Source organism: Python bivittatus, unplaced genomic scaffold, assembly GCF_059951505.1.
Source record: "Python bivittatus isolate LINGU-HERP-01145 unplaced genomic scaffold, Pbiv_v1 ctg000580_np1212, whole genome shotgun sequence".
Lineage (NCBI taxonomy): Eukaryota > Metazoa > Chordata > Lepidosauria > Squamata > Pythonidae > Python > Python bivittatus.
In genome coordinates this window covers 5,803,988-5,816,367 of record NW_028277087.1, presented here as the reverse complement: position 1 = coordinate 5,816,367, position 12,380 = coordinate 5,803,988, and the positions used below count along the sequence as shown (strand labels likewise).

General features: G+C 41.2%; 1 protein-coding gene across 2 annotated transcripts in view; it reads right to left on the bottom strand.

Moving 5' to 3' along the window:
* Window positions 1–9,818, bottom strand: part of SLC25A42 (solute carrier family 25 member 42) — a 33,702-nt gene extending 23,884 nt beyond the window's left edge. Inside the window, exon 1 of one of the 2 annotated variants that reach the window (XM_007430710.3) lies at window positions 9,733–9,818. The gene's annotated coding sequence lies outside the window, so the exon portion shown is untranslated. Of the gene's footprint in view, window positions 1–9,095; window positions 9,169–9,732 lie in introns of those variants that run through there. The other variant, XM_025168240.2, reaches the window with a different exon arrangement.
* Window positions 9,819–12,380: the final 2,562 nt, after the last annotated feature.

The window sequence follows — 12,380 nt, the reverse complement described above, 5'->3', positions numbered from 1 at the left end:
TCCACTTAATTTCCTCCTTTCATACAGGAAAAGATCTTTTAAAGCAAGCAAGCGCATCCCTTTTCTCCATGAAAGTCTCATAATGTATAACTCTTCAGTCTGAAAGATAACTAAAGGCTCATCAAGATGGTAGCCTTCTCAAACCCACAAACTGACCTTATAATCCATTTTCTCTGACCTTGAATTGTCCCCTAGAATTGAAAGGAGCCATTTAGGCCAGAGTTTTTCAAACCTGGCAACTTTAAGATGTGTGGACTTCAATCCCCAGCCAACATGCTGGCTAGGGAATTCTGGGAATTGAAGCTCAGACATTTTAAAGTTGCCAAGTTTGAAAAACACTGATTTAAGCTCTGAATCCAATCCATTGCTCAGCTCAGTAGCCCAAATTCAAGAATCCTTAGTAGATGGTTCTACCCTCTGCCTGAACACTTCCAGTGAAAGAGAGCCCACTCTCTCTCTGATTAATTGGTTCCACTGCCAACATGCTCTGTTTTTCTCCTAACATGACTTTCTGTAACTTAGGACCATTGTTCTGAATCCTGTACTTCAGAATGAGAAAGAATACATCTTGATCTTTTTCTGTGGGGCAAATACTTTTCAGATAGTTGAAGACTGCTATCATGTCTCTCCCCCTGCCCCACCTCAGTCATCATTTCTCAAACCTAAATATTCCCGTTTCCTTCACCTTCTACACAGGATTTAGCTTCTAATCCCTCAGTCCTCCTCATTGCAAATCATGCTGATTTGTTTGAATCCTTTTAGTACATGGACTCACCATTTGAGGGGGTTTCTGATTAATGTAGAATCAAGCGGCACTACTACAGTATTTCTTGTGGGTTGGAAATTACTTCTGCAGGCATAGCCTAAAATTGCATTTGCATTTTCTACAGCCATATCACACTGCTCATATGCAACTAGTAATCAACTATAATTCCAAAATCCTTGTTACATGTACTATTCCTGCTCCAATTTTAACTTCTTAAACTAAGTCATCCCTATTGACTATGCACTGGTCATTATGCTGACAGCTTGTAAATGTTTAAATAACAATCAAAATCAGTCTATCTAAACACCCTCTGATATAATCCAATAGGCCTCCATCTATCAGTACAAAAGATAATAAAGTAGTTAACAAAGATAGCACAACTTCTGTGAGAAAATGAGAAGGTGCCACAGTTTGTCAAAACATTTTGTAGAAACGAGGGAGATTCCAGAGTAATTAACTTTATTTACTATATTGCTTAGCCATTCCAATCAAATCACACTGGGCAGTGCATCACAACATAAAAACAAGTAAAAAACAGCAAAACCCACCACAACCACATAAAAATAGGTAAATGGCCACAACTAATCAAATGGAGCTGACACATGATAAGATGGATTTAACAACTCTCTAAATATGAGGAGACAACATGCCATTCAGGTCTCTGGAAGAAGCACACTGCATAATGCAAGGACTATCTCAGTGAAGGCCTGCTGCCTTGTTCAAGTCCTGTGACTTTCACAGAGACCAGCAGGTCTTCCCAAGATGTCTAGACTGGAAGGGGAGAGCTGACTTGGGCAAAGCAGTGCCTGATATAGCCCAGTGCTGCATCATAAAGAGCTTTTTAAGTAGTAACTAGGACTTTGAATTGGGCCCAGAAGCTAACAGGCGGCCAGTGCAGTGACCTCAAAATTGCATTGCTGTACTCTGCAATGGCAGGACTGTCCCACCAGTAGTCTGATTGCTGCACTGTGGATTAATTGAAGCTTCTGAATTGCTTCCAAAAGCTGCCCCACATACAGCACATAGCAGTGCTGTAGTCCAAACACATGGTGATCACAATGTGAGTTACTGGGGCATTTTGTCAAGGTACAACAGAACTGGGGCACCAACCAAAGCTGGGCAAAGAACCTCTTGGCCACAACTTCTACCTATTCTTTAAGCAGGAGCCATGAGTCCAGGAGGACCTCAAGTCACACATCACTACTTTGGGGAGGAATGTGACTCTGTGCAGAGTAACTATTAAGACCAATATTAATCCAGGGCTTTGATTATGTTTATTGAGTATTAGCAACTGGATCTTTAATTTGAGCTGGTTTTCCTGCATCCAGATCCAAATAGCCTCTACACAGCAGTTCAGGCAGTCAACAGCATTTCCAGCTCAGCCTAGGTGGCAATACTTACTTAGATATCATCAGTATATTGATGGCATCCTGAGCTGGCAGATGACCTTGCCCAGTGGCATCCTACAGATGTTAACTGACATAGGGTCACTGAGCCTTACATTATCCAGCACAGGTGTAACCACAGACTCAAGCCCTGTGTTCCAAAATTCACTGATTGGAACCACCATTGGAACAGAACCTGTGTAAAACAATGTCCCCAATTCCCAGCCCTTGCAGACAAATCAAGTAGGATAGCTTTGTTGACAGTATCAAACACCACTGAGAGCTAGTAGGACCAAGAAGGGCACACTGTCCATGTCAAGGTGCCAACAAACATCACTGACCAGAATGACTAATGTTGCTTCTGTCCTGTGACCCGTTCTGAATCCACCTGGTATGAATCCATTTCATCTAGCATCCTCTATAATTGAATGTCCTCTCTACGACCTTCCCTAAAAAGGAGAGATTGGAAATAGCAAAAAAATGGCTGAATTCAGGGAAGGCTTCCTCACAAAGATCAGATTCCCACCTCCTTCAAAGCAGGTGGCATTCCTCCTTCCTTCAGACAATCTAGATCAAGCCATTCATTTCCAATCTAGCACCAACAAGCATCGATCAAATATCCAGGTGGCAAGGTTCAAATCAGAGAATCCTATTCACTTCCTCAGGCTTTACAAGTTGAAAAGAATCCCAAATCATCTCTGCCCATCCTGCTCGAACATAGCAGAATCTGTCTAATTGATTCAGAGTGTATATGAGCAACTTGGTCTGCAAAGAAACTTCCTCTAGCATGCTTGCAAGTGCTGTAACCAGCCCATTTTCCTCCCAAAGGGTGTAGGTAATTTTCAGTATAGCTGTTGGGCAGGAATCTGCAGATAAAATAAATGTGGAGAAGAACTGACACATCAACATTCTTATTGCCACAGTGTAAACTTAAAATTTGGACTTTGAAGCAGGAGCACATCTTTTGGTGTTGTTCAGCTGTTAAGTCGTGTCCGACTCTTCGTGACCCCATGAACCATATCGCGCCAGGCCTTCCTGTCCTTCACTGCCTCCCTGAGTTTGCTAGGTGGTTGCTAAAACTCAACACCAACTCAATGGCACATAATCAAAAGACTCAAAATTAGAAAGCTAACTCACAACTTGATGTGAGAAAGATTCTATGGAAAAAGATGAATCTAAAAATAAACAATTCGGTAGCAAAAAGCCTGTTTCATTAGAGAGGGAATGTTGTTTGTAGTTTCTCCTGGCACTGTAACCACAAGGTCCACAAAACCTCAAGGATCAATGTATCTTTTGTGGGAGAATGCTTTCTCTCTTTGCACTATGAGCCATCTGAGCAAAAAGCACATGGTGAAAGACAGACAAGGAGAAGGGTTTTTACACACCGTCCCTGTGTTTGCTTCTCACTATTATAAATGAGTGTGTTTAAGAGACAAAAGGAGAATATCCTGTCCTTCACAACTCTCTTTTGCTTCCCTCTCTTCAAGGTGATGTTTAAATAAAAGTGAGGCTTTTATATTCTAATAAATTTCTTAATAAACTACTTCTACCTTCAAATATAATGAGTGTCTATTAACATTCAGGGATAATTGGGCTAAGTGCAGACTCTCTATCCAAGACGTTATCCTTGTAATGGGATGTTCTGCTACTCGATCACTCAGTATACTTTCAACACACTATTGATATTTAGGAGCACAACCCCTACAAGAATGAATTCAAATTTCCAACAATTGTACAGCCTTTTAAAATGTCAAATTCAAACAGTTATGTTGCTGAAGAGAATGTGGATTGGTAATTATTGAAGGATTGGACTAGGACCAGATTAAAGTCTATCCTCAGCTGTGGAAGTTCATTAAGTGAGTATGAGCCATGCACTAACTCTTGGCCCAACTACTCCAGGGGAAGTTTTTTTGGGAGGGAGTGGGAGGAGAGAATGATATTCAAACTCCCAGAATTCCAAACCAGTGAAAGATGGCTGTCCTAACAATTGCACTATTTGAGGACGACCCCAAGGATGCTATCTAGCTCCTTCTGATCTAGAGCTTGGTTTAAAATGGAAGTCTATCCACCTCATTCCTGAAGCAAACATTTTATTGTTCTCAGATTTTACTATTTGTGTTATTGCTTCTTCTCCCCAGCACTGCAACTGTTCCAAAAAATTTTTAAAAATCAGAACTCAGATTTACCTGCCAAGATTAAAGGCCTGAATTTAAATCTCATCTCTCTGATAGTACTGCTCTGTATCTAAACTAACCCCAGCCTTGGTTTTAAGTCCTAGCCTGGTCACATAGGAGGTGGGAGTTTTTTTTAGATTTTTATCCCACCTTTTTTCCCCATATATAACTCAAGACAGCAAACATACCAATACTCCTTCTTCCTATTTTCCCCACAACAACCCTGTGAGGCAAGTTGGGCTGAGAAAGTGGGACTGGCCCAAAGTCACCCAGCCAGTTTTTCATGCTTACGGCGGGACTAGAACTCACCATCTCTTGGTTTCTTAACCACTACACCAAACTGACCACACAAAATGAAGGTAGTATAGAAATCAAATAAATAAATAAAGGTGAACATAGGGAATATAGAAATCCAAGCCACTGAATGAGGTAATAGACTATGTTGGAGCACTTCCCATTCTTGTGGCTAGCATACTAGCTAAAAAAAATAGAAGAGCCTCTTATCTTCATTCAGTTTAGAAGGGATGCACCCCTTAGCTGGTAAATATTTCTGTACATAAGTAATTTTTGCAAGCTTATTTACAATGTAGTTACACAGTCTGGTAAATATTCAATATGATCTGTAAGTTGTTTCTTACATGGTAGAATGCTTGCAGGGAGTTCAGCAGCCAGATACTCCTGTTGACCCAGCACAGATGTGTTTCTCTTCCCCCTCCCCAACCCAATTTTTGCTATTTGAGAAAACTTTTCCATTTCACCTCTCAGCATGGAAATGACCTTTGGTTCCTCAACATCTATACAAACTTTCAGGACAAGAACAGTTTGTTTGACTTTTGAAACTTCTGAAAGTTTTGTAATGTAGAAATAGCTCCCAGAGAGTCAGCAACTGGGAACAATTAAAAGACACAGAGCAGTCACACCTAGAAAAAAGCAAGGATCAATAAACTCTTCTGAAGTCAGGAACACAAAAAGAATTAACCTGATATGGTTACTAAATCAGAATGTTTAAACCAGACAGGCCAACACGATAGTAAAGAAAATTGAGAAGGAACTGAAGGAAAAAAAAGCAAGCATCTTCAAAAGTTGCAATTGCTAGAAAAGGCCAGTGTAAATTCCTATAGAACCCCTGCCAGTGAGTTCACCAGAAGAGTAACCTATGGCCCTCTGGATGTTATCAGAATTCACTTTCCATCAATCCAGGTCAGCACTGCCAATTGACATGGACGGAGAGACAGCCAAAAAACCCTGGAAGCAGCTCGTGGAAGAAAGCTGATAAGAGATTGCAGTGAATCAGATGGACTAGGCATCTGATTCACTATAAGGCAGCTTCATACATTTGCTTTGGGTAGAGGATAAGCTATGTAGCACTCCTTATGTTTGGCCAGGTTTGCACAATACTATACAAAAATGAGGTTAGTAGCTAGTTTGCAGTCAAGTATTTGAGTTCAAACACTATACCACAAACTAAACTGATCTCATTTTAACTTAGCAAGTTGTGAGAACTCAATCTATGTGGTTAATTTACAATTCAGCGTGTCATGCACAATAAAGAATTCATTTCCTGTATCTCCTAGTTCCCATCCTGTGTTCACTTGGATTATTGCAGGCCAGATCTGGCAGCTATATATTACCTACATTGATTACTGATGGACAGGTCTACAATGCAATGATTACCACATAGAACCTCATAACAATTAAAAGAAAAAGCAATACCAAGGAAAACTAGTGTCCCCCTAGCCTTCAAAGCTTTCTTACACACTTGCTCTGAACAACTGGCAGAGATCAGCTGAAGAAAGAATGGATTTTTTATCCTTATGGAAATCAAGTCAACACAGGTTCAGGTATGTGTAAAAGAGAAAATCTGAAGGACCAAGTTAATTTTGTCCGGATCAAATACGTGTGTGTGTGTGTGTGTGAGAGAGAGAGAGAGAGACTTCAAAGCACCCTTAAATCTCTTAGGAACACTTTTGTAGAAGGTGGCAAAGACTTTGAGATGGATCTCACACCATGCTAAGCAATGGTTTACTGTATGATTTGTCAAGTAAGGCATAATTAATAGAGGCCACTCAACACACTAATCCATAAATCTAAGTTATAAACCACAATGGCTGGATCCCTATTTTGTGTCAAGCTAAAAACCAACAAACCATGGCTGGCTGAGGAATTCTGGGAGTTGGTCCACACTTCTTAAAGTCCTCAAGGTTGAAAAACACTGAACTAGGCTAAGTCTTGCAATTCTTAGGCACAATCCTAAACTACGAACAAAACAAGAAGGGCAAGTGTTCAGTCATAAGCTCTGACTACCCCTAACTGTGAAAATCAAAGCCTTAAGATAACCTGTGAAGTTTCTGTAAATACAATCCTGAAAATAGGGGGGGGGCAGTTAACACACATCAGGATACAAAGCACTGTACAAGAGGAAAACAATGTTTCAGAATGTTATCCATATAGGAATAATTCTTAAAACTCTGCAGACTCTCAATATTTAAATCTAAACTTTGCAACCAAAATGCACACTGCAACAGAAGGTTTCCCAGAAGGCATTAAACTTCTTTAGAACTAATTAAAACATATGATTTGCAACCTTCTTGACTGGGCTATATGAATCTTGAGAGAGTCAGTCATGAAAATCTCCATGACAGCCAAGCCACCAACAACCCAAAAATTAAACTCAAGGATCTCTTACAAAAAATAAAATGTATTTGTATGTCAATCCCAAACTAGCAAGTTCCAATTTATCATGTGCTGGAATGACTCCTCCTTCCCACATACACATGCCAACTAAACTGAAAGCCCATAAACCTAGAGCTCCATCAGCTGATTCAGCCACATGCTTTATCTCCAACAACAGAGGGAATAGCAATGCTTTACTTCCTCCATCCTTAAGAAATACACACACACTCTTGTCACATTGTGACAGAGAGGAAGAAAAACATTTAGGCCTAACTCAAGATAACCTGGAGAGGAAGAAAGAAGGAAATTTCCCCTAAATTTGATTTGTTGCAGCCCTATTTTACTAAGCTCCATTGTACTCTAACCCTTTTTCTGAAAACTATGAAGCTACTTTATACAAAAACAGGCTAGTGGTCAATCTGATATAGCCCTGTCTTTTGTGGCTGGCAACAGCTCCCAGCCCTTCCAATAGAAGAAGTTAGGGACTATAACAAAGAAGTTTTGCAAAGAACACAGCTGTATTCGTGATTTACGCCTTCTTGTCTTCAGTATTTAAGCAGCCAAAAACAATTTTTACAGAATAACCATTGGTCCTTCTAATCCAGTGTTGCAGACTCTGATTGGTGTCAGTTTGGTCTTTGGCAGAGGGAGATTACAGACTTACTGAGTCCAAGAGCAAACCTTTTAAAGCAGATGTTTCACCACTGAACATACGTTATCTTATCCTGTCTTAAAAACAGAAAATTCACATTCATCTTAGAAACTGTTTCACACTGATGGAGGGAAGGGAGGAGAAGTAGAAGGAAGAGAAGAAAAACATATTCCAAATTTTTAGACTTCCACCCCAATCCAACCTTGCTTTATTCCCCTTATCAACAGGTTCTTAGAAGAAAGAGATCCCCACGCCTCTTCCTCACTATTCTGAGATACATGGGGCAAGTTTATTCACTATTCCCTTCTTCCAATTGTTCATGAAAACAAGAATTCATCAAAAACTAATTTCCTCAAAGTAGCAATAGCAGATATGATGTAAAGATTAGCGCATTCATCCCTGAAGCTCACTGGTCAAGCTAGCCACTCTTGTTCACCCTAACGTCAGATGAGTGATTCAGAAATGAATGCTGAAACTTTCTGAGGGAAAAAAAACAGGGAGAAGGGAAGTCACAAATATAATACCTCTGTTCACAAAATACTACTGAAGGACAGACCAATTCTCTATTGAGGTGGTACACTAATAGATGGAAGTTTGCAGTGGTGAATTGCAACACTGAAAAAGGAAGCCAATATAATCTAAAAAAAATTCCCCAAAACTTGAAAAAGTAGTTTTAATTTTAATAACCTCAACAATCATTTTCCTAAAAACCACAGAAAAGGGCTATGCAGTATGTTACTACCGCAGACCTCTCTGCTCAGGGACAGAGGTACTTTCCTAATCCTCAAGTGTTTGGAGTGGGGTCCTTAAAAAGATGACATTTTCTCTGCTTAATCTTCCAGCTGTTCTTTTAAACAATGGGCCAATTAGCCTTAGGCTTTTCCTAACCACAAATAATGGGGAATTAAACTTTGATCTTCACCTCCTTCTCAAATGCATGCGGTCAGATTTAAGCTTTTCAACTCTCTATCATTCAACTAAGGGAGGAGTTAACCTTCAGCCTCCATTGCCTCTTGCCAAAGGAACAAGAGAATAGAAACCCATTAACTCTTAACCCCCACAAAAAAAAACCATTAAGAAGGAAAGAGGTGGGGAAGACCACCTCTGACCCTTTTGTTCCACCTGCTTTCAAGTAAGGGGAGAGGGGAGGTTATGCATAGCATTGCAACTCAACAAGTTCACTCCTTCTCTACCTTTTTTTTGGGGGGGAGGAAGATACAGGTTAATTATCCTCCCCCTGATTTAATTATATATTACTTAGGTTGAAAAGGATTCCCCTCTCCACCTTGATGGGAATGTGGGGCATAAGAAAAGTGGCTTGTTGGAGACATAAAGGTCAACTTTCAACAACACATGCAATGAAACACTCTACTTTGGAAAACAAATAGGTTCAAGCCCCCTTCCCCCAACTCAGTTTAAGGGGGAGAAAAAGGGGAGCCACTCACCTTCAACCTGACCCCTTCCTCTCACCTTCTCTACTGGTGAATCTGAAGAAGGGAGAAACTCAAGCCCTCTGTCCTTTGGAAGGAGAGATATTTGACTTAAAACCATCCCCATTTTAGAGCCAGGGAGTACATTTGCTTTCCTCCCCCTCCAAATCTCTCGGACCCCTCCTCTAAAGATGGGGACAGCAAGAATCTGTGCCCCTCCTTTAAATCCAAGGGGGAAGAGCTGATCACCTTAAAGCCCCCCATCTGTCACGGGTGGGGCAATTACGCCCTTATTTTTACCCCCCCCCGTCTCTTTTGGAAGCAGGGAAATTAACCTTTATTCTCTCCCGTCTGAGCAAAATAAGCATGAACGTTTCCTCCTCCCCAAGGAGAGCACAAATCAACCGCTGTCACCTCAAGACTGGGGGATGGGATTTGGCTTTTAAGTTACCCCCAGGCACAGCTCAGCAGTCTTCAAGCCCCCCATTTCAGTAGAATGAGAAGGACTTTAAAAACTTCCCTTCACACTTGTCTTAATATCAACCCCCAAATACGAGTAACCTGTCCCTAAAGAGGGGCCAGACCACTCAGCCGCCCCCCCTTTTTTTGGGGAGGAAAGGGGAGCAACTGCATATCGCACATGCGCACTCACCCCTCCCTTCAGGTGCGTTTGCTCTTCCAGCTGCGGTCGCCACTCTCGTCTCGTCTGGACTCGTCCTCTCGAGCCACGCCCCTTATGCCCTTGTCTTGGCCAATCAGCGCGGCCCGTTTCAAAAAGAGGCGGAGGAGGGAGGGGGATGAGAAACGAGGCGAAAACTAAGGGGAAGGAGGGAGGTCATCGCAGAGTAGGAGGCAGCTTCAGTTTGTGTGATTGGCTGCTGCTCTCGCCAATACGAGGTAGAGAAAGCTGATGGGGGGGTGGGGAAAGAAGGCTCGGAGCAGACCTGGAGGAAGATGCCGAAGCGGGGTGGGTGGGGTTTGGTGGCGGGAGGACACGCCTACAGGAAGATCGTGGGAGGTGCATAAAGTAGACGACTGGTATATTGTCATTTTATCACTCATATATTGTATATTACGGCACTGAGTTAAATTATGCATTGTTTAAGCTTTACTTGACGTTATTGATGTGTTAGGACTCATTCAAAAAACGCTTGACATCAGAATGTGTGTTGCATGATAAATAATTTCACTAGGCGCCAATAAAAGCGAATATGTGTAGCTCAGGGTTGAACTGTGGAGACCTCGGGGTTCTCTGAGCTTGGTTGTTTTCTTGCAAATGTTTTGTTACCCGGCTAGGTAACATCTTCCGTGCTAGGATGGAATGGGGTTTGCTCTCTGTTTATATACGGTGGCATGCCCTGCCAGTGTTGGGGGGGGGAGGTTGTTTTGTTTCATTTTTACCCCAATCAAGGAACTACCAGAGGAAAAAAATAAAACAAAGCAAAACCCCCACCCGCACCAACACTGGCAGGGCATGCCACTGTATGTAAACAGAGAGCAAACCCCACTCCACTCTAGCACTGAAGATGTTCCCTAGCCGGGTAACGAAACGTCTGCGAGAAAACAAGCAAGCTCAGAGAACCCCAAGGACTCCACAATTTCACTAGGCATTTTGCAAAAAGTACATAATTCATATCTTGCTCAATTATTGAGCAACAATAATAATAAAATATACATTTGTAGATACATTTGTAATTAGATATGACATGAGATATATGCATATAATTATACATTTGTCATATGCAGGTTTACACTTTAATCCTATGATACTGTCAAGGCCATTTATTTATTAGATTTTTATCCTGCCTTTATTTTTAGTCAATATAAGGTGGCATACATACAGTACTTAACACTCCCACCTCCTATTTTCTCCACAACAACCCTGTGAGGTGGGTTGGGCTGAGAAAGAGGGACTAGGCCAAAGTCACCCAGCTGTCTTTTATGCTTAGGAGAGAACTAGAACTCTCAGTATCTTGGTATTTAGCCCAGCCCATAAACCACTACACCAAACTGGGTCTCTGTGTGCCATGGTTTTCCCAGTGTTAATATGCTCCAATAATATGAATTGGAGCAGAGAGTACTGTGCCTAATTCTGCCTTGCACTCCTGGAGGTAAATGCTGCACCATCAGGCTGAACGAAAAACAATCGATGCCTTTGAATTATTGTGCTGGAGAAAATTGTTGAGAATATCTTAGACCACTAATCATTCAATACAACATAAAATAACTGGAAGCGCTAATAAAAAACCTCCATCTTAAATATTTTGGATGCGTAATGTGCAGGCAAGAGTCATTAGAGAAGACCCTGATGCTTAGAAAAATCAAAGGCAATGCAGACACAATTGCAAAGTGCAGAGGCACCACACTGACAATATATTGCCAAGGCTGTTAACTTTCCCAACTGTAACATGGTGGTGAAAGCCACACCAACGTGGTGCTATAGAAATCTGTGTGTAAGGTTGGCATTTGTGTGATGACATCATCTTGTATTTGTAATCTCTTTGGGATTATTCTGGCTGGCTGTGGCTGCTCCACCTTGAACCACAAGAATAATAAATCATTTGCTGTAGATGAAGAAAAACCAGGCTGCTCACTGGAAGCACTAAGAATAAAGCTAATGCTTAAGTATTATGGACAGAGGTAGGAATCATTGGAGAAGACCCTGATGCTTGGAAAAATTGAAGGCAATTGAAAAAGAGGCAGATCAGTGGCAAATCACCAATGACACAACCAGGAGTTTACAAACACTCCAAGAAGCTGTGACTGACAGATTATCCTGGCAAATTAATGTCCACTGAGTCACAGAAATGACTGAACAATAAAAACAAAATTATTTTTGCTGCTCTTTACTAGCTAAATCGCTATGCACTAAACAACTCAAGTATTAAAACAACAACAAACATAGACACAAATTAAAAATAAAAGACCCTGCTGGCAGATTTAAAAAACTATATTAAAATACAATATACCTATGTTGGCCATGAGAAAATTGTTCAGAATTTATACTGCAATTAAAATCGCTATGATTAATGTCAGTTAGTATGCTATAGTCTTATGTAAATGTAATTGAATACAGGTAGTCCTCATTGAACGACCACTTGTTCAGCAACCGAAGTTATGATAGTTTTGAACGAGGGGGACTTACAACCATTCCTCATAGTTGCAGCTGCTGCAGCGTCCCCACAGTCACATGATTGTGATTTGGGCACTTGGCAACCAGCTTGCAATTACGATGGTCACAGCATCCTGTGGTCACATCACCATTTGTGACCTTCCCTGCCAGCTTCCCACAAGCAAAGT